Source organism: Schistocerca gregaria, unplaced genomic scaffold (genome assembly GCF_023897955.1).
Source record: "Schistocerca gregaria isolate iqSchGreg1 unplaced genomic scaffold, iqSchGreg1.2 ptg000180l, whole genome shotgun sequence".
NCBI lineage: Eukaryota > Metazoa > Arthropoda > Insecta > Orthoptera > Acrididae > Schistocerca > Schistocerca gregaria.
The window spans coordinates 11,249,437-11,274,137 of NW_026061730.1; the positions used below are offsets into that span (position 1 = coordinate 11,249,437).

A 24,701-nucleotide genomic window follows, 5' to 3' on the forward strand; every position below is an offset into this window, starting at 1 on the left:
TATGTATCAGTGAGGGTGTCTTTCAGGTTTCGTGCATTCTGTATCGAATCGTAGTTGGCCACAATGAAAGTGGCACGCATAACGTCGAAAATAGAGTTCAGACACCGCTCTGAGTAAGACGAACGTGTTGTCCACCTCTAGACTTCAATGACGTTAAGCCGTGATACCTAAGACAGATCTGCACTCGATAACACCACGATAACAGCCGGTCCCCAAACTTACATCTTGCTCTCCTTATGACAGTATACATCATATCAGTCTGTGACGCTGGTTTTGCAACTTCTTGCGTGCGTTTATGTTCGCCGCGACCAACACTTACCATGCACTGACCACAAAACATGGAGGAGCCGGGGCTTGAACCCGAGACCGTTCACACGCTAAGCGAACGATCTGCCAACTGAGCTACAGCTACACACACGACCAAGCCTGGCTATTCTCCATTCTTTGCGACTCTGATGTGCACGGACACGATGGTTGGTTGGTTTGTAGCGGCGAAGGTACCAGAATACAAAGGCGCGGACACGTTCATATACACAAGAGTTCCAAGTAGTTCCGATGCTCTGGTATTACGAATGCAAATTCCGTCTGTTTTGAACGTCTTAAATTGAAAGGGCGGTCACAAATTGGTCCATTTCACTCCTTGTCCACAATCACACAGCACCTGAGGTAACAAGCACATCTCGAGCCCCATTGTGCTCTCCATTGTTCATGCCAACTCAGTGCCTCGCTCTTTGCTACTGTGTAAAACTCTTGTCGTCCAACTGCAAAACACTGGGACACAGCAAGTTTCCGCGTCCCCATTGCACTGATCGTACTACGAAACGCTCCCCAAACTTGGCAATCACCCATGCAGATGACTTTTCCGACTTTACACGACGCTCACGCAACGCTCACGCTAGTGACAGCCTTATTTATAGTTCGACGTCGCGCCAAAGCGAATGAGCACATTTCGCCTACTGCTTATGCCGCTCTTCTAGTGTGGCTGCTCTGTGTCTGCAGGCAGCGAGGGGCTGCAAGCTTCCTGTGTTCGCACCTATATCACCTGTGCTTCCTTGTCAGAGACAGACTATCGCAAAACATACATCTCACTCCATGAATTGATTGCTACGGCATCTGTTATCAGCAGTCACAACCAGCAACACCAGTAGCAGCCGACTACACGCAAAGAATGGCAACGTGCAGTGGGATTTACGTGAAATCGGCGCAATTGTGGATGCTAATCGTTCGCTTGTATCTGCCTACACACCTCTGCCGGTTGGGAATTATTCCACTTGCATGGCAAGGTGCGCATGTAGGTGTGTTAAAAATTCTGGAGGCGCTGGGTATCGATCCCAGTACCTCTCGCACACTAAGCGAGCGCTCTACCATCTGAGCTACGCCCACCCCCCCGATAACTAGTAGTGCTACATACAGTCATATCAACGTCACAGACCCTTGCACTCCCATTATTCCGCAGACAAACACTACTCTCTATGTATCAGTGAGGGTGTCTTTCAGGTTTCGTGCATTCTGTATCGAATCGTAGTTGGCCACAATGAAAGTGGCACGCATAACGTCGAAAATAGAGTTCAGACACCGCTCTGAGTAAGACGAACGTGTTGTCCACCTCTAGACTTCAATGACGTTAAGCCGTGATACCTAAGACAGATCTGCACTCGATAACACCACGATAACAGCCGGTCCCCAAACTTACATCTTGCTCTCCTTATGACAGTATACATCATATCAGTCTGTGACGCTGGTTTTGCAACTTCTTGCGTGCGTTTATGTTCGCCGCGACCAACACTTACCATGCACTGACCACAAAACATGGAGGAGCCGGGGCTTGAACCCGAGACCGTTCACACGCTAAGCGAACGATCTGCCAACTGAGCTACAGCTACACACACGACCAAGCCTGGCTATTCTCCATTCTTTGCGACTCTGATGTGCACGGACACGATGGTTGGTTGGTTTGTAGCGGCGAAGGTACCAGAATACAAAGGCGCGGACACGTTCATATACACAAGAGTTCCAAGTAGTTCCGATGCTCTGGTATTACGAATGCAAATTCCGTCTGTTTTGAACGTCTTAAATTGAAAGGGCGGTCACAAATTGGTCCATTTCACTCCTTGTCCACAATCACACAGCACCTGAGGTAACAAGCACATCTCGAGCCCCATTGTGCTCTCCATTGTTCATGCCAACTCAGTGCCTCGCTCTTTGCTACTGTGTAAAACTCTTGTCGTCCAACTGCAAAACACTGGGACACAGCAAGTTTCCGCGTCCCCATTGCACTGATCGTACTACGAAACGCTCCCCAAACTTGGCAATCACCCATGCAGATGACTTTTCCGACTTTACACGACGCTCACGCAACGCTCACGCTAGTGACAGCCTTATTTATAGTTCGACGTCGCGCCAAAGCGAATGAGCACATTTCGCCTACTGCTTATGCCGCTCTTCTAGTGTGGCTGCTCTGTGTCTGCAGGCAGCGAGGGGCTGCAAGCTTCCTGTGTTCGCACCTATATCACCTGTGCTTCCTTGTCAGAGACAGACTATCGCAAAACATACATCTCACTCCATGAATTGATTGCTACGGCATCTGTTATCAGCAGTCACAACCAGCAACACCAGTAGCAGCCGACTACACGCAAAGAATGGCAACGTGCAGTGGGATTTACGTGAAATCGGCGCAATTGTGGATGCTAATCGTTCGCTTGTATCTGCCTACACACCTCTGCCGGTTGGGAATTATTCCACTTGCATGGCAAGGTGCGCATGTAGGTGTGTTAAAAATTCTGGAGGCGCTGGGTATCGATCCCAGTACCTCTCGCACACTAAGCGAGCGCTCTACCATCTGAGCTACGCCCACCCCCCCGATAACTAGTAGTGCTACATACAGTCATATCAACGTCACAGACCCTTGCACTCCCATTATTCCGCAGACAAACACTACTCTCTATGTATCAGTGAGGGTGTCTTTCAGGTTTCGTGCATTCTGTATCGAATCGTAGTTGGCCACAATGAAAGTGGCACGCATAACGTCGAAAATAGAGTTCAGACACCGCTCTGAGTAAGACGAACGTGTTGTCCACCTCTAGACTTCAATGACGTTAAGCCGTGATACCTAAGACAGATCTGCACTCGATAACACCACGATAACAGCCGGTCCCCACACTTACATCTTGCTCTCCTTATGACAGTATACATCATATCAGTCTGTGACGCTGGTTTTGCAACTTCTTGCGTGCGTTTATGTTCGCCGCGACCAACACTTACCATGCACTGACCACAAAACATGGAGGAGCCGGGGCTTGAACCCGAGACCGTTCACACGCTAAGCGAACGATCTGCCAACTGAGCTACAGCTACACACACGACCAAGCCTGGCTGTTCTCCATTCTTTGCGACTCTGATGTGCACTTACACGATGGTTGGTTGGTTTGTAGCGGCGAAGGTACCAGAATACAAAGGCGCGGACACGTTCATAAACACAAGAGTTCCAAGTAGTTCCGATGCTCTGGTATTACGAATGCAAATTCCGTCTGTTTTGAACGTCTTAAATTGAAAGGGCGGTCACAAATTGGTCCATTTCACTCCTTGTCCACAATCACACAGCACCTGAGGTAACAAGCACATCTCGAGCCCCATTGTGCTCTCCATTGTTCATGCCAACTCAGTGCCTCGCTCTTTGCTACTGTGTAAAACTCTTGTCGTCCAACTGCAAAACACTGGGACACAGCAAGTTTCCGCGTCCCCATTGCACTGATCGTACTACGAAACGCTCCCCAAACTTGGCAATCACCCATGCAGATGACTTTTCCGACTTTACACGACGCTCACGCAACGCTCACGCTAGTGACAGCCTTATTTATAGTTCGACGTCGCGCCAAAGCGAATGAGCACATTTCGCCTACTGCTTATGCCGCTCTTCTAGTGTGGCTGCTCTGTGTCTGCAGGCAGCGAGGGGCTGCAAGCTTCCTGTGTTCGCACCTATATCACCTGTGCTTCCTTGTCAGAGACAGACTATCGCAAAACATACATCTCACTCCATGAATTGATTGCTACGGCATCTGTTATCAGCAGTCACAACCAGCAACACCAGTAGCAGCCGACTACACGCAAAGAATGGCAACGTGCAGTGGGATTTACGTGAAATCGGCGCAATTGTGGATGCTAATCGTTCGCTTGTATCTGCCTACACACCTCTGCCGGTTCGGAATTATTCCACTTGCATGGCAAGGTGCGCATGTAGGTGTGTTAAAAATTCTGGAGGCGCTGGGTATCGATCCCAGTACCTCTCGCACACTAAGCGAGCGCTCTACCATCTGAGCTACGCCCACCCCCCCGATAACTAGTAGTGCTACATACAGTCATATCAACGTCACAGACCCTTGCACTCCCATTATTCCGCAGACAAACACTACTCTCTATGTATCAGTGAGGGTGTCTTTCAGGTTTCGTGCATTCTGTATCGAATCGTAGTTGGCCACAATGAAAGTGGCACGCATAACGTCGAAAATAGAGTTCAGACACCGCTCTGAGTAAGACGAACGTGTTGTCCACCTCTAGACTTCAATGACGTTAAGCCGTGATACCTAAGACAGATCTGCACTCGATAACACCACGATAACAGCCGGTCCCCACACTTACATCTTGCTCTCCTTATGACAGTATACATCATATCAGTCTGTGACGCTGGTTTTGCAACTTCTTGCGTGCGTTTATGTTCGCCGCGACCAACACTTACCATGCACTGACCACAAAACATGGAGGAGCCGGGGCTTGAACCCGAGACCGTTCACACGCTAAGCGAACGATCTGCCAACTGAGCTACAGCTACACACACGACTAAGCCTGGCTGTTCTCCATTCTTTGCGACTCTGATGTGCACGGACACGATGGTTGGTTGGTTTGTAGCGGCGAAGGTACCAGAATACAAAGGCGCGGACACGTTCATAAACACAAGAGTTCCAAGTAGTTCCGATGCTCTGGTATTACGAATGCAAATTCCGTCTGTTTTGAACGTCTTAAATTGAAAGGGCGGTCACAAATTGGTCCATTTCACTCCTTGTCCACAATCACACAGCACCTGAGGTAACAAGCACATCTCGAGCCCCATTGTGCTCTCCATTGTTCATGCCAACTCAGTGCCTCGCTCTTTGCTACTGTGTAAAACTCTTGTCGTCCAACTGCAAAACACTGGGACACAACAAGTTTCCGCGTCCCCATTGCACTGATCGTACTACGAAACGCTCCCCAAACTTGGCAATCACCCATGCAGATGACTTTTCCGACTTTACACGACGCTCACGCTAGAGACAGCCTTATTTATAGTTCGACGTCGCGCCAAAGCGAATGAGCACATTTCGCCTACGGCTTAGGCCGCTCTTCTAGTGTGGCTGCTCTGTGTCTGCAGGCAGCGAGGGGCTGCAAGCTTCCTGTGTTCGCACCTATATCACCTGTGCTTCCTTGTCAGAGACAGACTATCGCAAAACATACAACTCACTCCATGAATTGATTGCTACGGCATCTGTTATCAGCAGTCACAACCAGCAACACCAGTAGCAGCCGACTGCACGCAAAGAATGCCAACGTGCAGTGGGATTTACGTGAAATCGGCGCAATTGTGGATGCTCATCGTTCGCTTGTATCTGCCTACACACCTCTGCCGGTTGGGAATTATTCCACTTGCATGGCAAGGTGCGCATGTAGGTGTGTTAAAAATTCTGGAGGCGCTGGGTATCGATCCCAGTACCTCTCGCACACTAAGCGAGCGCTCTACCATCTGAGCTACGCCCACCCCCCCGATAACTAGTAGTGCTACATACAGTCATATCAACGTCACAGACCCTTGCACTCCCATTATTCCGCAGACAAACACTACTCTCTATGTATCAGTGAGGGTGTCTTTCAGGTTTCGTGCATTCTGTATCGAATCGTAGTTGGCCACAATGAAAGTGGCACGCATAACGTCGAAAATAGAGTTCAGACACCGCTCTGAGTAAGACGAACGTGTTGTCCACCTCTAGACTTCAATGACGTTAAGCCGTGATACCTAAGACAGATCTGCACTCGATAACACCACGATAACAGCCGGTCCCCACACTTACATCTTGCTCTCCTTATGACAGTATACATCATATCAGTCTGTGACGCTGGTTTTGCAACTTCTTGCGTGCGTTTATGTTCGCCGCGACCAACACTTACCATGCACTGACCACAAAACATGGAGGAGCCGGGGCTTGAACCCGAGACCGTTCACACGCTAAGCGAACGATCTGCCAACTGAGCTACAGCTACACACACGACCAAGCCTGGCTGTTCTCCATTCTTTGCGACTCTGATGTGCACGGACACGATGGTTGGTTGGTTTGTAGCGGCGAAGGTACCAGAATACAAAGGCGCGGACACGTTCATAAACACAAGAGTTCCAAGTAGTTCCGATGCTCTGGTATTACGAATGCAAATTCCGTCTGTTTTGAACGTCTTAAATTGAAAGGGCGGTCACAAATTGGTCCATTTCACTCCTTGTCCACAATCACACAGCACCTGAGGTAACAAGCACATCTCGAGCCCCATTGTGCTCTCCATTGTTCATGCCAACTCAGTGCCTCGCTCTTTGCTACTGTGTAAAACTCTTGTCGTCCAACTGCAAAACACTGGGACACAGCAAGTTTCCGCGTCCCCATTGCACTGATCGTACTACGAAACGCTCCCCAAACTTGGCAATCACCCATGCAGATGACTTTTCCGACTTTACACGACGCTCACGCAACGCTCACGCTAGTGACAGCCTTATTTATAGTTCGACGTCGCGCCAAAGCGAATGAGCACATTTCGCCTACTGCTTATGCCGCTCTTCTAGTGTGGCTGCTCTGTGTCTGCAGGCAGCGAGGGGCTGCAAGCTTCCTGTGTTCGCACCTATATCACCTGTGCTTCCTTGTCAGAGACAGACTATCGCAAAACATACATCTCACTCCATGAATTGATTGCTACGGCATCTGTTATCAGCAGTCACAACCAGCAACACCAGTAGCAGCCGACTACACGCAAAGAATGGCAACGTGCAGTGGGATTTACGTGAAATCGGCGCAATTGTGGATGCTAATCGTTCGCTTGTATCTGCCTACACACCTCTGCCGGTTGGGAATTATTCCACTTGCATGGCAAGGTGCGCATGTAGGTGTGTTAAAAATTCTGGAGGCGCTGGGTATCGATCCCAGTACCTCTCGCACACTAAGCGAGCGCTCTACCATCTGAGCTACGCCCACCCCCCCGATAACTAGTAGTGCTACATACAGTCATATCAACGTCACAGACCCTTGCACTCCCATTATTCCGCAGACAAACACTACTCTCTATGTATCAGTGAGGGTGTCTTTCAGGTTTCGTGCATTCTGTATCGAATCGTAGTTGGCCACAATGAAAGTGGCACGCATAACGTCGAAAATAGAGTTCAGACACCGCTCTGAGTAAGACGAACGTGTTGTCCACCTCTAGACTTCAATGACGTTAAGCCGTGATACCTAAGACAGATCTGCACTCGATAACACCACGATAACAGCCGGTCCCCACACTTACATCTTGCTCTCCTTATGACAGTATACATCATATCAGTCTGTGACGCTGGTTTTGCAACTTCTTGCGTGCGTTTATGTTCGCCGCGACCAACACTTACCATGCACTGACCACAAAACATGGAGGAGCCGGGGCTTGAACCCGAGACCGTTCACACGCTAAGCGAACGATCTGTCAACTGAGCTACAGCTACACACACGACCAAGCCTGGCTGTTCTCCATTCTTTGCGACTCTGATGTGCACGGACACGATGGTTGGTTGGTTTGTAGCGGCGAAGGTACCAGAATACAAAGGCGCGGACACGTTCATAAACACAAGAGTTCCAAGTAGTTCCGATGCTCTGGTATTACGAATGCAAATTCCGTCTGTTTTGAACGTCTTAAATTGAAAGGGCGGTCACAAATTGGTCCATTTCACTCCTTGTCCACAATCACACAGCACCTGAGGTAACAAGCACATCTCGAGCCCCATTGTGCTCTCCATTGTTCATGCCAACTCAGTGCCTCGCTCTTTGCTACTGTGTAAAACTCTTGTCGTCCAACTGCAAAACACTGGGACACAGCAAGTTTCCGCGTCCCCATTGCACTGATCGTACTACGAAACGCTCCCCAAACTTGGCAATCACCCATGCAGATGACTTTTCCGACTTTACACGACGCTCACGCTAGTGACAGCCTTATTTATAGTTCGACGTCGCGCCAAAGCGAATGAGCACATTTCGCCTACTACTTAGGCCGCTCTTCTAGTGTGGCTGCTCTGTGTCTGCAGGCAGCGAGGGGCTGCAAGCTTCCTGTGTTCGCACCTATATCACCTGTGCTTCCTTGTCAGAGACAGACTATCGCAAAACATACAACTCACTCCATAAATTGATTGCTACGGCATCTGTTATCAGCAGTCACAACCAGCAACACCAGTAGCAGCCGACTGCACGCAAAGAATGCCAACGTGCAGTGGGATTTACGTGAAATCGGCGCAATTGTGGATGCTAATCGTTCGCTTGTATCTGCCTACACACCTCTGCCGGTTGGGAATTATTCCACTTGCATGGCAAGGTGCGCATGTAGGTGTGTTACGCCCACCCCCCCCGATAACTAGTAGTGCTACATACAGTCATATCAACGTCACAGACCCTTGCACTCCCATTATTCCGCAGACAAACACTACTCTCTATGTATCAGTGAGGGTGTCTTTCAGGTTTCGTGCATTCTGTATCGAATCGTAGTTGGCCACAATGAAAGTGGCACGCATAACGCCGAAAATAGAGTTCAGACACCGCTCTGAGTAAGACGAACGTGTTGTCCACCTCTAGACTTCAATGACGTTAAGCCGTGATACTGAAGACAGATCTGCACTCGATAACACCACGATAACAGCCGGTCCCCACACTTACATCTTGCTCTCCTTATGACAGTATACATCATATCAGTCTGTGACGCTGGTTTTGCAACTTCTTGCGTGCGTTTATGTTCGCCGCGACCAACACTTACCATGCACTGACCACAAAACATGGAGGAGCCGGGGCTTGAACCCGAGACCGTTCACACGCTAAGCGAACGATCTGCCAACTGAGCTACAGCTACACACGCGACCAAGCCTGGCTGTTCTCCATTCTTTGCGACTCTGATGTGCACGGACACGATGGTTGGTTGGTTTGTAGCAGCGAAGGTACCAGAATACAAAGGCGCGGACACGTTCATATACACAAGAGTTCCAAGTAGTTCCGATGCTCTGGTATTACGAATGCAAATTCCGTCTGTTTTGAACGTCTTAAATTGAAAGGGCGGTCACAAATTGGTCCATTTCACTCCTTGTCCACAATCACACAGCACCTGAGGTAACAAGCACATCTCGAGCCCCATTGTGCTCTCCATTGTTCATGCCAACTCAGTGCCTCGCTCTTTGCTACTGTGTAAAACTCTTGTCGTCCAACTGCAAAACACTGGGACACAGCAAGTTTCCGCGTCCCCATTGCACTGATCGTACTACGAAACGCACCCCAAACTTGGCAATCACCCATGCAGATGACTTTTCCGACTTTACACGACGCTCACGCTAGTGACAGCCTTATTTATAGTTCGACGTCGCGCCAAAGCGAATGAGCACATTTCGCCTACTGCTTAGGCCGCTCTTCTAGTGTGGCTGCTCTGTGTCTGCAGGCAGCGAGGGGCTGCAAGCTTCCTGTGTTCGCACCTATATCACCTGTGCTTCCTTGTCAGAGACAGACTATCGCAAAACATACATCTCACTCCATGAATTGATTGCTACGGCATCTGTTATCAGCAGTCACAACCAGCAACACCAGTAGCAGCCGACTACACGCAAAGAATGGCAACGTGCAGTGGGATTTACGTGAAATCGGCGCAATTGTGGATGCTAATCGTTCGCTTGTACCTGCCTACACACCTCTGCCGGTTGGGAATTATTCCACTTGCATGGCAAGGTGCGCATGTAGGTGTGTTAAAAATTCTGGAGGCGCTGGGTATCGATCCCAGTACCTCTCGCACACTAAGCGAGCGCTCTACCATCTGAGCTACGCCCACCCCCCCGATAACTAGTAGTGCTACATACAGTCATATCAACGTCACAGACCCTTGCACTCCCATTATTCCGCAGACAAACACTACTCTCTATGTATCAGTGAGGGTGTCTTTCAGGTTTCGTGCATTCTGTATCGAATCGTAGTTGGCCACAATGAAAGTGGCACGCATAACGTCGAAAATAGAGTTCAGACACCGCTCTGAGTAAGACGAACGTGTTGTCCACCTCTAGACTTCAATGACGTTAAGCCGTGATACCTAAGACAGATCTGCACTCGATGACACCACGATAACAGCCGGTCCCCACACTTACATCTTGCTCTCCTTATGACAGTATACATCATATCAGTCTGTGACGCTGGTTTTGCAACTTCTTGCGTGCGTTTATGTTCGCCGCGACCAACACTTACCATGCACTGACCACAAAACATGGAGGAGCCGGGGCTTGAACCCGAGACCGTTCACACGCTAAGCGAACGATCTGCCAACTGAGCTACAGCTACACACACGACCAAGCCTGGCTATTCTCCATTCTTTGCGACTCTGATGTGCACGGACACGATGGTTGGTTGGTTTGTAGCGGCGAAGGTACCAGAATACAAAGGCGCGGACACGTTCATATACACAAGAGTTCCAAGTAGTTCCGATGCTCTGGTATTACGAATGCAAATTCCGTCTGTTTTGAACGTCTTAAATTGAAAGGGCGGTCACAAATTGGTCCATTTCACTCCTTGTCCACAATCACACAGCACCTGAGGTAACAAGCACATCTCGAGCCCCATTGTGCTCTCCATTGTTCATGCCAACTCAGTGCCTCGCTCTTTGCTACTGTGTAAAACTCTTGTCGTCCAACTGCAAAACACTGGGACACAGCAAGTTTCCGCGTCCCCATTGCACTGATCGTACTACGAAACGCTCCCCAAACTTGGCAATCACCCATGCAGATGACTTTTCCGACTTTACACGACGCTCACGCTAGTGACAGCCTTATTTATAGTTCGACGTCGCGCCAAAGCGAATGAGCACATTTCGCCTACTGCTTATGCCGCTCTTCTAGTGTGGCTGCTCTGTGTCTGCAGGCAGCGAGGGGCTGCAAGCTTCCTGTGTTCGCACCTATATCACCTGTGCTTCCTTGTCAGAGACAGACTATCGCAAAACATACATCTCACTCCATGAATTGATTGCTACGGCATCTGTTATCAGCAGTCACAACCAGCAACACCAGTAGCAGCCGACTACACGCAAAGAATGGCAACGTGCAGTGGGATTTACGTGAAATCGGCGCAATTGTGGATGCTAATCGTTCGCTTGTATCTGCCTACACACCTCTGCCGGTTGGGAATTATTCCACTTGCATGGCAAGGTGCGCATGTAGGTGTGTTAAAAATTCTGGAGGCGCTGGGTATCGATCCCAGTACCTCTCGCACACTAAGCGAGCGCTCTACCATCTGAGCTACGCCCACCCCCCCGATAACTAGTAGTGCTACATACAGTCATATCAACGTCACAGACCCTTGCACTCCCATTATTCCGCAGACAAACACTACTCTCTATGTATCAGTGAGGGTGTCTTTCAGGTTTCGTGCATTCTGTATCGAATCGTAGTTGGCCACAATGAAAGTGGCACGCATAACGTCGAAAATAGAGTTCAGACACCGCTCTGAGTAAGACGAACGTGTTGTCCACCTCTAGACTTCAATGACGTTAAGCAGTGATACCTAAGACAGATCTGCACTCGATGACACCACGATAACAGCCGGTCCCCACACTTACATCTTGCTCTCCTTATGACAGTATACATCATATCAGTCTGTGACGCTGGTTTTGCAACTTCTTGCGTGCGTTTATGTTCGCCCCGACAAACACTTACCATGCACCGACCACAAAACATGGAGGAGCCGGGGCTTCAACCCGAGACCGTCCACACGCTAAGCGGACGATCTGCCAACTGAGCTACAGCTACACACACGACCAAGCCTGGCTATTCTCCATTCTTTGCGACTCTGATGTGCACGGACACGATGGTTGGTTGGTTTGTAGCGGCGAAGGTACCAGAATACAAAGGCGCGGACACGTTCATATACACAAGAGTTCCAAGTAGTTTCGATGCTCTGGTATTACGAATGCAAATTCCGTCTGTTTTGAACGTCTTAAATTGAAAGGGCGGTCACAAATTGGTCCATTTCACTCCTTGTCCACAATCACACAGCACCTGAGGTAACAAGCACATCTCGAGCCCCATTGTGCTCTCCATTGTTCATGCCAACTCAGTGCCTCGCTCTTTGCTACTGTGTAAAACTCTTGTCGTCCAACTGCGAAACACTGGGACACAGCAAGTTTCCGCGTCCCCATTGCACTGATCGTACTACGAAACGCTCCCCAAACTTGGCAATCACCCATGCAGATGACTTTTCCGACTTTACACGACGCTCACGCTAGTGACAGCCTTATTTATAGTTCGACGTCGCGCCAAAGCGAATGAGCACATTTCGCCTACTGCTTAGGCCGCTCTTCTAGTGTGGCTGCTCTGTGTCTGCAGGCAGCGAGGGGCTGCAAGCTTCCTGTGTTCGCACCTATATCACCTGTGCTTCCTTGTCAGAGACAGACTATCGCAAAACATACAACTCACTCCATAAATTGATTGCTACGGCATCTGTTATCAGCAGTCACAACCAGCAACACCAGTAGCAGCCGACTGCACGCAAAGAATGCCAACGTGCAGTGGGATTTACGTGAAATCGGCGCAATTGTGGATGCTAATCGTTCGCTTGTATCTGCCTACACACCTCTGCCGGTTGGGAATTATTCCACTTGCATGGCAAGGTGCGCATGTAGGTGTGTTAAAAATTCTGGAGGCGCTGGGTATCGATCCCAGTACCTCTCGCACACTAAGCGAGCGCTCTACCATCTGAGCTACGCCCACCCCCCCCCGATAACTAGTAGTGCTACATACAGTCATATCAACGTCACAGACCCTTGCACTCCCATTATTCCGCAGACAAACACTACTCTCCATGTATCAGTGAGGGTGTCTTTCAGGTTTCGTGCATTCTGTATCGAATCGTAGTTGGCCACAATGAAAGTGGCACGCATAACGTCGAAAATAGAGTTCAGACACCGCTCTGAGTAAGACGAACGTGTTGTCCACCTCTAGACTTCAATGACGTTAAGCCGTGATACCTAAGACAGATCTGCACTCGATAACACCACGATAACAGCCGGTCCCCACACTTACATCTTGCTCTCCTTATGACAGTATACATCATATCAGTCTGTGACGCTGGTTTTGCAACTTCTTGCGTGCGTTTATGTTCGCCGCGACCAACACTTACCATGCACTGACCACAAAACATGGAGGAGCCGGGGCTTGAACCCGAGACCGTTCACACGCTAAGCGAACGATCTGCCAACTGAGCTACAGCTACACACACGACCAAGCCTGGCTGTTCTCCATTCTTTGCGACTCTGATGTGCACGGACACGATGGTTGGTTGGTTTGTAGCGGCGAAGGTACCAGAATACAAAGGCGCGGACACGTTCATATACACAAGAGTTCCAAGTAGTTCCGATGCTCTGGTATTACGAATGCAAATTCCGTCTGTTTTGAACGTCTTAAATTGAAAGGGCGGTCACAAATTGGTCCATTTCACTCCTTGTCCACAATCACACAGCACCTGAGGTAACAAGCACATCTCGAGCCCCATTGTGCTCTCCATTGTTCATGCCAACTCAGTGCCTCGCTCTTTGCTACTGTGTAAAACTCTTGTCGTCCAACTGCAAAACACTGGGACACAGCAAGTTTCCGCGTCCCCATTGCACTGATCGTACTACGAAACGCTCCCCAAACTTGACAATCACCCATGCAGATGACTTTTCCGACTTTACACGACGCTCACGCAACGCTCACGCTAGTGACAGCCTTATTTATAGTTCGACGTCGCGCCAAAGCGAATGAGCACATTTCGCCTACTGCTTATGCCGCTCTTCTAGTGTGGCTGCTCTGTGTCTGCAGGCAGCGAGGGGCTGCAAGCTTCCTGTGTTCGCACCTATATCACCTGTGCTTCCTTGTCAGAGACAGACTATCGCAAAACATACATCTCACTCCATGAATTGATTGCTACGGCATCTGTTATCAGCAGTCACAACCAGCAACACCAGTAGCAGCCGACTACACGCAAAGAATGGCAACGTGCAGTGGGATTTACGTGAAATCGGCGCAATTGTGGATGCTAATCGTTCGCTTGTATCTGCCTACACACCTCTGCCGGTTGGGAATTATTCCACTTGCATGGCAAGGTGCGCATGTAGGTGTGTTAAAAATTCTGGAGGCGCTGGGTATCGATCCCAGTACCTCTCGCACACTAAGCGAGCGCTCTACCATCTGAGCTACGCCCACCCCCCCGATAACTAGTAGTGCTACATACAGTCATATCTACGTCACAGACCCTTGCACTCCCATTATTCCGCAGACAAACACTACTCTCTATGTATCAGTGAGGGTGTCTTTCAGGTTTCGTGCATTCTGTATCGAATCGTAGTTGGCCACAATGAAAGTGGCACGCATAACGTCGAAAATAGAGTTCAGACACCGCTCTGAGTAAGACGAACGTGTTGTCCACCTCTAGACTTCAATGACGTTAAGCAGTGATACCTAAGACAGATCTGCACTCGATGACACCACGATAACAGCCGGTCCCCACACTTACATCTTGCTCTCCTTATGACAGTATACATCATATCAGTCTGTGACGCTGGTTTTGCAACTTCTTGCGTGCGTTTATGTTCGCCCCGACAAACACTTACCATGCACCGACCACAAAACATGGAGGAGCCGGGGCTTCAACCCGAGACCGTCCACACGCTAAGCGAACGATCTGCCAACTGAGCTACAGCTACACACACGACCAAGCCTGGCTATTCTCCATTCTTTGCGACTCTGATGTGCACGGACACGATGGTTGGTTGGTTTGTAGCGGCGAAGGTACCAGAATACAAAGGCGCGGACACGTTCATATACACAAGAGTTCCAAGTAGTTCCGATGCTCTGGTATTACGAATGCAAATTCCGTCTGTTTTGAACGTCTTAAATTGAAAGGGCGGTCACAAATTGGTCCATTTCACTCCTTGTCCACAATCACACAGCACCTGAGGTAACAAGCACATCTCGAGCCCCATTGTGCTCTCCATTGTTCATGCCAACTCAGTGCCTCGCTCTTTGCTACTGTGTAAAACTCTTGTCGTCCAACTGCAAAACACTGGGACACAGCAAGTTTCCGCGTCCCCATTGCACTGATCGTACTACGAAACGCTCCCCAAACTTGGCAATCACCCATGCAGATGACTTTTCCGACTTTACACGACGCTCACGCTAGTGACAGCCTTATTTATAGTTCGACGTCGCGCCAAAGCGAATGAGCACATTTCGCCTACTGCTTAGGCCGCTCTTCTAGTGTGGCTGCTCTGTGTCTGCAGGCAGCGAGGGGCTGCAAGCTTCCTGTGTTCGCACCTATATCACCTGTGCTTCCTTGTCAGAGACAGACTATCGCAAAACATACAACTCACTCCATAAATTGATTGCTACGGCATCTGTTATCAGCAGTCACAACCAGCAACACCAGTAGCAGCCGACTGCACGCAAAGAATGCCAACGTGCAGTGGGCCTACACACCTCTGCCGGTTGGGAATTATTCCACTTGCATGGCAAGGTGCGCATGTAGGTGTGTTAAAAATTCTGGAGGCGCTGGGTATCGATCCCAGTACCTCTCGCACACTAAGCGAGCGCTCTACCATCTGAGCTACGCCCACCCCCCCCCGATAACTAGTAGTGCTACATACAGTCATATCAACGTCACAGACCCTTGCACTCCCATTATTCCGCAGACAAACACTACTCTCCATGTATCAGTGAGGGTGTCTTTCAGGTTTCGTGCATTCTGTATCGAATCGTAGTTGGCCACAATGAAAGTGGCACGCATAACGTCGAAAATAGAGTTCAGACACCGCTCTGAGTAAGACGAACGTGTTGTCCACCTCTAGACTTCAATGACGTTAAGCCGTGATACCTAAGACAGATCTGCACTCGATAACACCACGATAACAGCCGGTCCCCACACTTACATCTTGCTCTCCTTATGACAGTATACATCATATCAGTCTGTGACGCTGGTTTTGCAACTTCTTGCGTGCGTTTATGTTCGCCGCGACCAACACTTACCATGCACTGACCACAAAACATGGAGGAGCCGGGGCTTGAACCCGAGACCGTTCACACGCTAAGCGAACGATCTGCCAACTGAGCTACAGCTACACACACGACCAAGCCTGGCTATTCTCCATTCTTTGCGACTCTGATGTGCACGGACACGATGGTTGGTTGGTTTGTAGCGGCGAAGGTACCAGAATACAAAGGCGCGGACACGTTCATATACACAAGAGTTCCAAGTAGTTCCGATGCTCTGGTATTACGAATGCAAATTCCGTCTGTTTTGAACGTCTTAAATTGAAAGGGCGGTCACAAATTGGTCCATTTCACTCCTTGTCCACAATCACACAGCACCTGAGGTAACAAGCACATCTCGAGCCCCATTGTGCTCTCCATTGTTCATGCCAACTCAGTGCCTCGCTCTTTGCTACTGTGTAAAACTCTTGTCGTCCAACTGCAAAACACTGGGACACAGCAAGTTTCCGCGTCCCCATTGCACTGATCGTACTACGAAACGCTCCCCAAACTTGGCAATCACCCATGCAGATGACTTTTCCGACTTTACACGACGCTCACGCAACGCTCACGCTAGTGACAGCCTTATTTATAGTTCGACGTCGCGCCAAAGCGAATGAGCACATTTCGCCTACTGCTTATGCCGCTCTTCTAGTGTGGCTGCTGTGTGTCTGCAGGCAGCGAGGGGCTGCAAGCTTCCTGTGTTCGCACCTATATCACCTGTGCTTCCTTGTCAGAGACAGACTATCGCAAAACATACATCTCACTCCATGAATTGATTGCTACGGCATCTGTTATCAGCAGTCACAACCAGCAACACCAGTAGCAGCCGACTACACGCAAAGAATGGCAACGTGCAGTGGGATTTACGTGAAATCGGCGCAATTGTGGATGCTAATCGTTCGCTTGTATCTGCCTACACACCTCTGCCGGTTGGGAATTATTCCACTTGCATGGCAAGGTGCGCATGTAGGTGTGTTAAAAATTCTGGAGGCGCTGGGTATCGATCCCAGTACCTCTCGCACACTAAGCGAGCGCTCTACCATCTGAGCTACGCCCACCCCCCCCGATAACTAGTAGTGCTACATACAGTCATATCAACGTCACAGACCCTTGCACTCCCATTATTCCGCAGACAAACACTACTCTCTATGTATCACTGAGGGTGTCTTTCAGGTTTCGTGCATTCTGTATCGAATCGTAGTTGGCCACAATGAAAGTGGCACGCATAACGTCGAAAATAGAGTTCAGACACCGCTCTGAGTAAGACGAACGTGTTGTCCACCTCTAGACTTCAATGACGTTAAGCCGTGATACCTAAGACAGATCTGCACTCGATAACACCACGATAACAGCCGGTCCCCACACTTACATCTTGCTCTCCTTATGACAGTATACATCATATCAGTCTGTGACGCTGGTTTTGCAACTTCTTGCGTGCGTTTATGTTCGCCGCGACCAACACTTACCATGCACTGACCACAAAACATGGAGGAGCCGGGGCTTGAACCCGAGACCGTTCACACGCTAAGCGAACGATCTGCCAACTGAGCTACAGCTACACACACGACCAAGCCTGGCTGTTCTCCATTCTTTGCGACTCTGATGTGCACGGACACGATGGTTGGTTGGTTTGTAGCGGTGAAGGTACCAGAATACAAAGGCGCGGACACGTTCATAAACACAAGAGTTCCAAGTAGTTCCGATGCTCTGGTATTACGAATGCAAATTCCGTCTGTTTTGAACGTCTTAAATTGAAAGGGCGGTCACAAATTGGTCCATTTCACTCCTTGTCCACAATCACACAGCACCTGAGGTAACAAGCACATCTCGAGCCCCATTGTGCTCTCCATTGTTCATGCCAACTCAGTGCCTCGCTCTTTGCTACTGTGTAAAACTCTTGTCGTCCAACTGCAAAACACTGGGACACAGCAAGTTTCCGCGTCCCCATTGCACTGATCGTACTACGAAACGCTCCCCAAACTTGGCAATCACCCATGCAGATGACTTTTCCGACTTTACACGACGCTCACGCAACGCTCACGCTAGTGACAGCCTTATTTATAGTTCGACGTCGCGCCAAAGCGAATGAGCACATTTCGCCTACTGCTTAGGCCGCTCTTCTAGTGTGGCTGCTCTGTGTCTGCAGGCAGCGAGGGGCTGCAAGCTTCCTGTGTTCGCACCTATATCACCTGTGCTTCCTTGTCAGAGACAGACTATCGCAAAACATACAACTCACTCCATAAATTGATTGCTACGGCATCTGTTATCAGCAGTCACAACCAGCAACACCAGTAGCAGCCGACTGCACGCAAAGAATGGCAACGTGCAGTGGGATTTACGTGAAATCGGCGCAATTGTGGATGCTAATCGTTCGCTTGTATCTGCCTACACACCTCTGCCGGTTGGGAATTATTCCACTTGCATGGCAAGGTGCGCATGTAGGTGTGTTAAAAATTCTGGAGGCGCTGGGTATCGATCCCAGTACCTCTCGCACACTAAGCGAGCGCTCTACCATCTGAGCTACGCCCACCCCCCCGATAACTAGTAGTGCTACATACAGTCATATCAACGTCACAGACCCTTGCACTCCCATTATTCCGCAGACAAACACTACTCTCTATGTATCAGTGAGGGTGTCTTTCAGGTTTCGTGCATTCTGTATCGAATCGTAGTTGGCCACAATGAAAGTGGCACGCATAACGCCGAAAATAGAGTTCAGACACCGCTCTGAGTAAGACGAACGTGTTGTCCACCTCTAGACTTCAATGACGTTAAGCCGTGATACCTAAGACAGATCTGCACTCGATAACACCACGATAACAGCCGGTCCCCACACTTACATCTTGCTCTCCTTATGACAGTATACATCATATCAGTCTGTGACGCTGGTTTTGCAACTTCTTGCGTGCGTTTATGTTCGCCGCGACCAACACTTACCATGCACTGACCACAAAACATGGAGAAGCCGGGGCTTGAACCCGAGACCGTTCACACGCTAAGCGAACGATCTGCCAACTGAGCTACAGCTACACACACGACCAAGCCTGGCTGTTCTCCATTCTTTGCGACTCTGATGTGCACGGACACGATGGTTGGTTGGTTTGTAGCGGCGAAGGTACCAGAATACAAAGGCGCGGACACGTTCATATACACAAGAGTTCCAAGTAGTTCCGATGCTCTGGTATTACGAATGCAAATTCCGTCTGTTTTGAACGTCTTAAATTGAAAGGGCGGTCACAAATTGGTCCATTTCACTCCTTGTCCACAATCACACAGCACCTGAGGTAACAAGCACATCTCGAGCCCCATTGTGCTCTCCATTGTTCATGCCAACTCAGTGCCTCGCTCTTTGCTACTGTGTAAAACTCTTGTCGTCCAACTGCAAAACACTGGGACACAGCAAGTTTCCGCGTCCCCATTGCACTGATCGTACTACGAAACGCTCCCCAAACTTGGCAATCACCCATGCAGATGACTTTTCCGACTTTACACGACGCTCACGCTAGTGACAGCCTTATTTATAGTTCGACGTCGCGCCAAAGCGAATGAGCACATTTCGCCTACTGCTTATGCCGCTCTTCTAGTGTGGCTGCTCTGTGTCTGCAGGCAGCGAGGGGCTGCAAGCTTCCTGTGTTCGCACCTATATCACCTGTGCTTCCTTGTCAGAGACAGACTATCGCAAAACATACATCTCACTCCATGAATTGATTGCTACGGCATCTGTTATCAGCAGTCACAACCAGCAACACCAGTAGCAGCCGACTACACGCAAAGAATGGCAACGTGCAGTGGGATTTACGTGAAATCGGCGCAATTGTGGATGCTAATCGTTCGCTTGTATCTGCCTACACACCTCTGCCGGTTGGGAATTATTCCACTTGCATGGCAAGGTGCGCATGTAGGTGTGTTAAAAATTCTGGAGGCGCTGGGTATCGATCCCAGTACCTCTCGCACACTAAGCGAGCGCTCTACCATCTGAGCTACGCCCACCCCCCCGATAACTAGCAGTGCTACATACAGTCATATCAACGTCACAGACCCTTGCACTCCCATTATTCCGCAGACAAACACTACTCTCTATGTATCAGTGAGGGTGTCTTTCAGGTTTCGTGCATTCTGTATCGAATCGTAGTTGGCCACAATGAAAGTGGCACGCATAACGTCGAAAATAGAGTTCAGACACCGCTCTGAGTAAGACGAACGTGTTGTCCACCTCTAGACTTCAATGACGTTAAGCCGTGATACCTAAGACAGATCTGCACTCGATGACACCACGATAACAGCCGGTCCCCACACTTACATCTTGCTCTCCTTATGACAGTATACATCATATCAGTCTGTGACGCTGGTTTTGCAACTTCTTGCGTGCGTTTATGTTCGCCGCGACCAACACTTACCATGCACTGACCACAAAACATGGAGGAGCCGGGGCTTGAACCCGAGACCGTTCACACGCTAAGCGAACGATCTGCCAACTGAGCTACAGCTACACACACGACCAAGCCTGGCTATTCTCCATTCTTTGCGACTCTGATGTGCACGGACACGATGGTTGGTTGGTTTGTAGCGGCGAAGGTACCAGAATACAAAGGCGCGGACACGTCCATATACACAAGAGTTCCAAGTAGTTCCGATGCTCTGGTATTACGAATGCAAATTCCGTCTGTTTTGAACGTCTTAAATTGAAAGGGCGGTCACAAATTGGTCCATTTCACTCCTTGTCCACAATCACACAGCACCTGAGGTAACAAGCACATCTCGAGCCCCATTGTGCTCTCCATTGTTCATGCCAACTCACTGCCTCGCTCTTTGCTACTGTGTAAAACTCTTGTCGTCCAACTGCAAAACACTGGGACACAGCAAGTTTCCGCGTCCCCATTGCACTGATCGTACTACGAAACGCTCCCCAAACTTGGCAATCACCCATGCAGATGACTTTTCCGACATTACACGACGCTCACGCTAGTGACAGCCTTATTTATAGTTCGACGTCGCGCCAAAGCGAATGAGCACATTTCGCCTACTGCTTAGGCCGCTCTTCTAGTGTGGCTGCTCTGTGTCTGCAGGCAGCGAGGGGCTGCAAGCTTCCTGTGTTCGCACCTATATCACCTGTGCTTCCTTGTCAGAGACAGACTATCGCAAAACATACAACTCACTCCATAAATTGATTGCTACGGCATCTGTTATCAGCAGTCACAACCAGCAACACCAGTAGCAGCCGACTGCACGCAAAGAATGCCAACGTGCAGTGGGATTTACGTGAAATCGGCGCAATTGTGGATGCTAATCGTTCGCTTGTATCTGCCTACACACCTCTGCCGGTTGGGAATTATTCCACTTGCATGGCAAGGTGCGCATGTAGGTGTGTTAAAAATTCTGGAGGCGCTGGGTATCGATCCCAGTACCTCTCGCACACTAAGCGAGCGCTCTACCATCTGAGCTACGCCCACCCCCCCGATAACTAGTAGTGCTACATACAGTCATATCAACGTCACAGACCCTTGCACTCCCATTATTCCGCAGACAAACACTACTCTCTATGTATCAGTGAGGGTGTCTTTCAGGTTTCGTGCATTCTGTATCGAATCGTAGTTGGCCACAATGAAAGTGGCACGCATAACGCCGAAAATAGAGTTCAGACACCGCTCTGAGTAAGACGAACGTGTTGTCCACCTCTAGACTTCAATGACGTTAAGCCGTGATACCTAAGACAGATCTGCACTCGATAACACCACGATAACAGCCGGTCCCCACACTTACATCTTGCTCTCCTTATGACAGTATACATCATATCAGTCTGTGACGCTGGTTTTGCAACTTCTTGCGTGCGTTTATGTTCGCCGCGACCAACACTTACCATGCACTGACCACAAAACATGGAGGAGCCGGGGCTTGAACCCGAGACCGTTCACACGCTAAGCGAACGATCTGCCAACTGAGCTACAGCTACACACACGACCAAGCCTGGCTGTTCTCCATTCTTTGCGACTCTGATGTGCACGGACACGATGGTTGGTTGGTTTGTAGCGGCGAAGGTACCAGAATACAAAGGCGCGGACACGTTCATATACACAAGAGTTCCAAGTAGTTCCGATGCTCTGGTATTACGAATGCAAATTCCGTCTGTTTTGAACGTCTTAAATTGAAAGGGCGGTCACAAATTGGTCCATTTCACTCCTTGTCCACAATCACACAGCACCTGAGGTAACAAGCACATCTCGAGCCCCATTGTGCTCTCCATTGTTCATGCCAACTCAGTGCCTCGCTCTTTGCTACTGTGTAAAACTCTTGTCGTCCAACTGCAAAACACTGGGACACAGCAAGTTTCCGCGTCCCCATTGCACTGATCGTACTACGAAACGCTCCCCAAACTTGGCAATCACCCATGCAGATGACTTTTCCGACTTTACACGACGCTCACGCTAGTGACAGCCTTATTTATAGTTCGACGTCGCGCCAAAGCGAATGAGCACATTTCGCCTACTGCTTAGGCCGCTCTTCTAGTGTGGCTGCTCTGTGTCTGCAGGCAGCGAGGGGCTGCAAGCTTCCTGTGTTCGCACCTATATCACCTGTGCTTCCTTGTCAGAGACAGACTATCGCAAAACATACAACTCACTCCATAAATTGATTGCTACGGCATCTGTTATCAGCAGTCACAACCAGCAACACCAGTAGCAGCCGACTGCACGCAAAGAATGCCAACGTGCAGTGGGATTTACGTGAAATCGGCGCAATTGTGGATGCTAATCGTTCGCTTGTATCTGCCTACACACCTCTGCCGGTTGGGAATTATTCCACTTGCATGGCAAGGTGCGCATGTAGGTGTGTTAAAAATTCTGGAGGCGCTGGGTATCGATCCCAGTACCTCTCGCACACTAAGCGAGCGCTCTACCATCTGAGCTACGCCCACCCCCCCGATAACTAGTAGTGCTACATACAGTCATATCAACGTCACAGACCCTTGCACTCCCATTATTCCGCAGACAAACACTACTCTCTATGTATCAGTGAGGGTGTCTTTCAGGTTTCGTGCATTCTGTATCGAATCGTAGTTGGCCACAATGAAAGTGGCACGCATAACGCCGAAAATAGAGTTCAGACACCGCTCTGAGTAAGACGAACGTGTTGTCCACCTCTAGACTTCAATGACGTTAAGCCGTGATACCTAAGACAGATCTGCACTCGATAACACCACGATAACAGCCGGTCCCCACACTTACATCTTGCTCTCCTTATGACAGTATACATCATATCAGTCTGTGACGCTGGTTTTGCAACTTCTTGCGTGCGTTTATGTTCGCCGCGACCAACACTTACCATGCACTGACCACAAAACATGGAGGAGCCGGGGCTTGAACCCGAGACCGTTCACACGCTAAGCGAACGATCTGCCAACTGAGCTACAGCTACACACACGACCAAGCCTGGCTGTTCTCCATTCTTTGCGACTCTGATGTGCACGGACACGATGGTTGGTTGGTTTGTAGCGGCGAAGGTACCAGAATACAAAGGCGCGGACACGTTCATATACACAAGAGTTCCAAGTAGTTCCGATGCTCTGGTATTACGAATGCAAATTCCGTCTGTTTTGAACGTCTTAAATTGAAAGGGCGGTCACAAATTGGTCCATTTCACTCCTTGTCCACAATCACACAGCACCTGAGGTAACAAGCACATCTCGAGCCCCATTGTGCTCTCCATTGTTCATGCCAACTCAGTGCCTCGCTCTTTGCTACTGTGTAAAACTCTTGTCGTCCAACTGCAAAACACTGGGACACAGCAAGTTTCCGCGTCCCCATTGCACTGATCGTACTACGAAACGCACCCCAAACTTGGCAATCACCCATGCAGATGACTTTTCCGACTTTACACGACGCTCACGCTAGTGACAGCCTTATTTATAGTTCGACGTCGCGCCAAAGCGAATGAGCACATTTCGCCTACTGCTTAGGCCGCTCTTCTAGTGTGGCTGCTCTGTGTCTGCAGGCAGCGAGGGGCTGCAAGCTTCCTGTGTTCGCACCTATATCACCTGTGCTTCCTTGTCAGAGACAGACTATCGCAAAACATACATCTCACTCCATGAATTGATTGCTACGGCATCTGTTATCAGCAGTCACAACCAGCAACACCAGTAGCAGCCGACTACACGCAAAGAATGGCAACGTGCAGTGGGATTTACGTGAAATCGGCGCAATTGTGGATGCTAATCGTTCGCTTGTATCTGCCTACACACCTCTGCCGGTTGGGAATTATTCCACTTGCATGGCAAGGTGCGCATGTAGGTGTGTTAAAAATTCTGGAGGCGCTGGGTATCGATCCCAGTACCTCTCACACACTAAGCGAGCGCTCTACCATCTGAGCTACGCCCACCCCCCCGATA

At 49.6% G+C, this 24,701-nt stretch overlaps 15 non-coding genes across 15 annotated transcripts; all 15 read right to left on the bottom strand.

The window, feature by feature from the left end:
• Positions 1 to 1,310: 1,310 nt before the first annotated feature.
• On the bottom strand, positions 1,311 to 1,384 carry Trnat-agu (transfer RNA threonine (anticodon AGU)). Its single transcript has one exon. It is a non-coding gene; the product is annotated as a tRNA-Thr (tRNA).
• A 1,397-nt stretch (positions 1,385 to 2,781) lies between these two features.
• Positions 2,782 to 2,855, bottom strand: Trnat-agu (transfer RNA threonine (anticodon AGU)). Its single transcript has one exon. It is a non-coding gene; the product is annotated as a tRNA-Thr (tRNA).
• A 1,397-nt stretch (positions 2,856 to 4,252) lies between these two features.
• Trnat-agu (transfer RNA threonine (anticodon AGU)) lies at positions 4,253 to 4,326 on the bottom strand. The gene has a single exon. It is a non-coding gene; the product is annotated as a tRNA-Thr (tRNA).
• Positions 4,327 to 5,712: 1,386 nt separating this feature from the next.
• Trnat-agu (transfer RNA threonine (anticodon AGU)) lies at positions 5,713 to 5,786 on the bottom strand. The gene has a single exon. It is a non-coding gene; the product is annotated as a tRNA-Thr (tRNA).
• Positions 5,787 to 7,183: 1,397 nt separating this feature from the next.
• On the bottom strand, positions 7,184 to 7,257 carry Trnat-agu (transfer RNA threonine (anticodon AGU)). Its single transcript has one exon. It is a non-coding gene; the product is annotated as a tRNA-Thr (tRNA).
• A 2,774-nt stretch (positions 7,258 to 10,031) lies between these two features.
• Positions 10,032 to 10,105, bottom strand: Trnat-agu (transfer RNA threonine (anticodon AGU)). Its single transcript has one exon. It is a non-coding gene; the product is annotated as a tRNA-Thr (tRNA).
• Positions 10,106 to 11,491: 1,386 nt separating this feature from the next.
• On the bottom strand, positions 11,492 to 11,565 carry Trnat-agu (transfer RNA threonine (anticodon AGU)). The gene has a single exon. It is a non-coding gene; the product is annotated as a tRNA-Thr (tRNA).
• A 1,386-nt stretch (positions 11,566 to 12,951) lies between these two features.
• On the bottom strand, positions 12,952 to 13,025 carry Trnat-agu (transfer RNA threonine (anticodon AGU)). Its single transcript has one exon. It is a non-coding gene; the product is annotated as a tRNA-Thr (tRNA).
• A 1,399-nt stretch (positions 13,026 to 14,424) lies between these two features.
• Positions 14,425 to 14,498, bottom strand: Trnat-agu (transfer RNA threonine (anticodon AGU)). The gene has a single exon. It is a non-coding gene; the product is annotated as a tRNA-Thr (tRNA).
• A 1,335-nt stretch (positions 14,499 to 15,833) lies between these two features.
• Positions 15,834 to 15,907, bottom strand: Trnat-agu (transfer RNA threonine (anticodon AGU)). Its single transcript has one exon. It is a non-coding gene; the product is annotated as a tRNA-Thr (tRNA).
• A 1,399-nt stretch (positions 15,908 to 17,306) lies between these two features.
• Positions 17,307 to 17,380, bottom strand: Trnat-agu (transfer RNA threonine (anticodon AGU)). Its single transcript has one exon. It is a non-coding gene; the product is annotated as a tRNA-Thr (tRNA).
• Positions 17,381 to 18,778: 1,398 nt separating this feature from the next.
• Positions 18,779 to 18,852, bottom strand: Trnat-agu (transfer RNA threonine (anticodon AGU)). Its single transcript has one exon. It is a non-coding gene; the product is annotated as a tRNA-Thr (tRNA).
• Positions 18,853 to 20,238: 1,386 nt separating this feature from the next.
• Trnat-agu (transfer RNA threonine (anticodon AGU)) lies at positions 20,239 to 20,312 on the bottom strand. The gene has a single exon. It is a non-coding gene; the product is annotated as a tRNA-Thr (tRNA).
• Positions 20,313 to 21,698: 1,386 nt separating this feature from the next.
• Positions 21,699 to 21,772, bottom strand: Trnat-agu (transfer RNA threonine (anticodon AGU)). Its single transcript has one exon. It is a non-coding gene; the product is annotated as a tRNA-Thr (tRNA).
• Positions 21,773 to 23,158: 1,386 nt separating this feature from the next.
• On the bottom strand, positions 23,159 to 23,232 carry Trnat-agu (transfer RNA threonine (anticodon AGU)). Its single transcript has one exon. It is a non-coding gene; the product is annotated as a tRNA-Thr (tRNA).
• Positions 23,233 to 24,701: the final 1,469 nt, after the last annotated feature.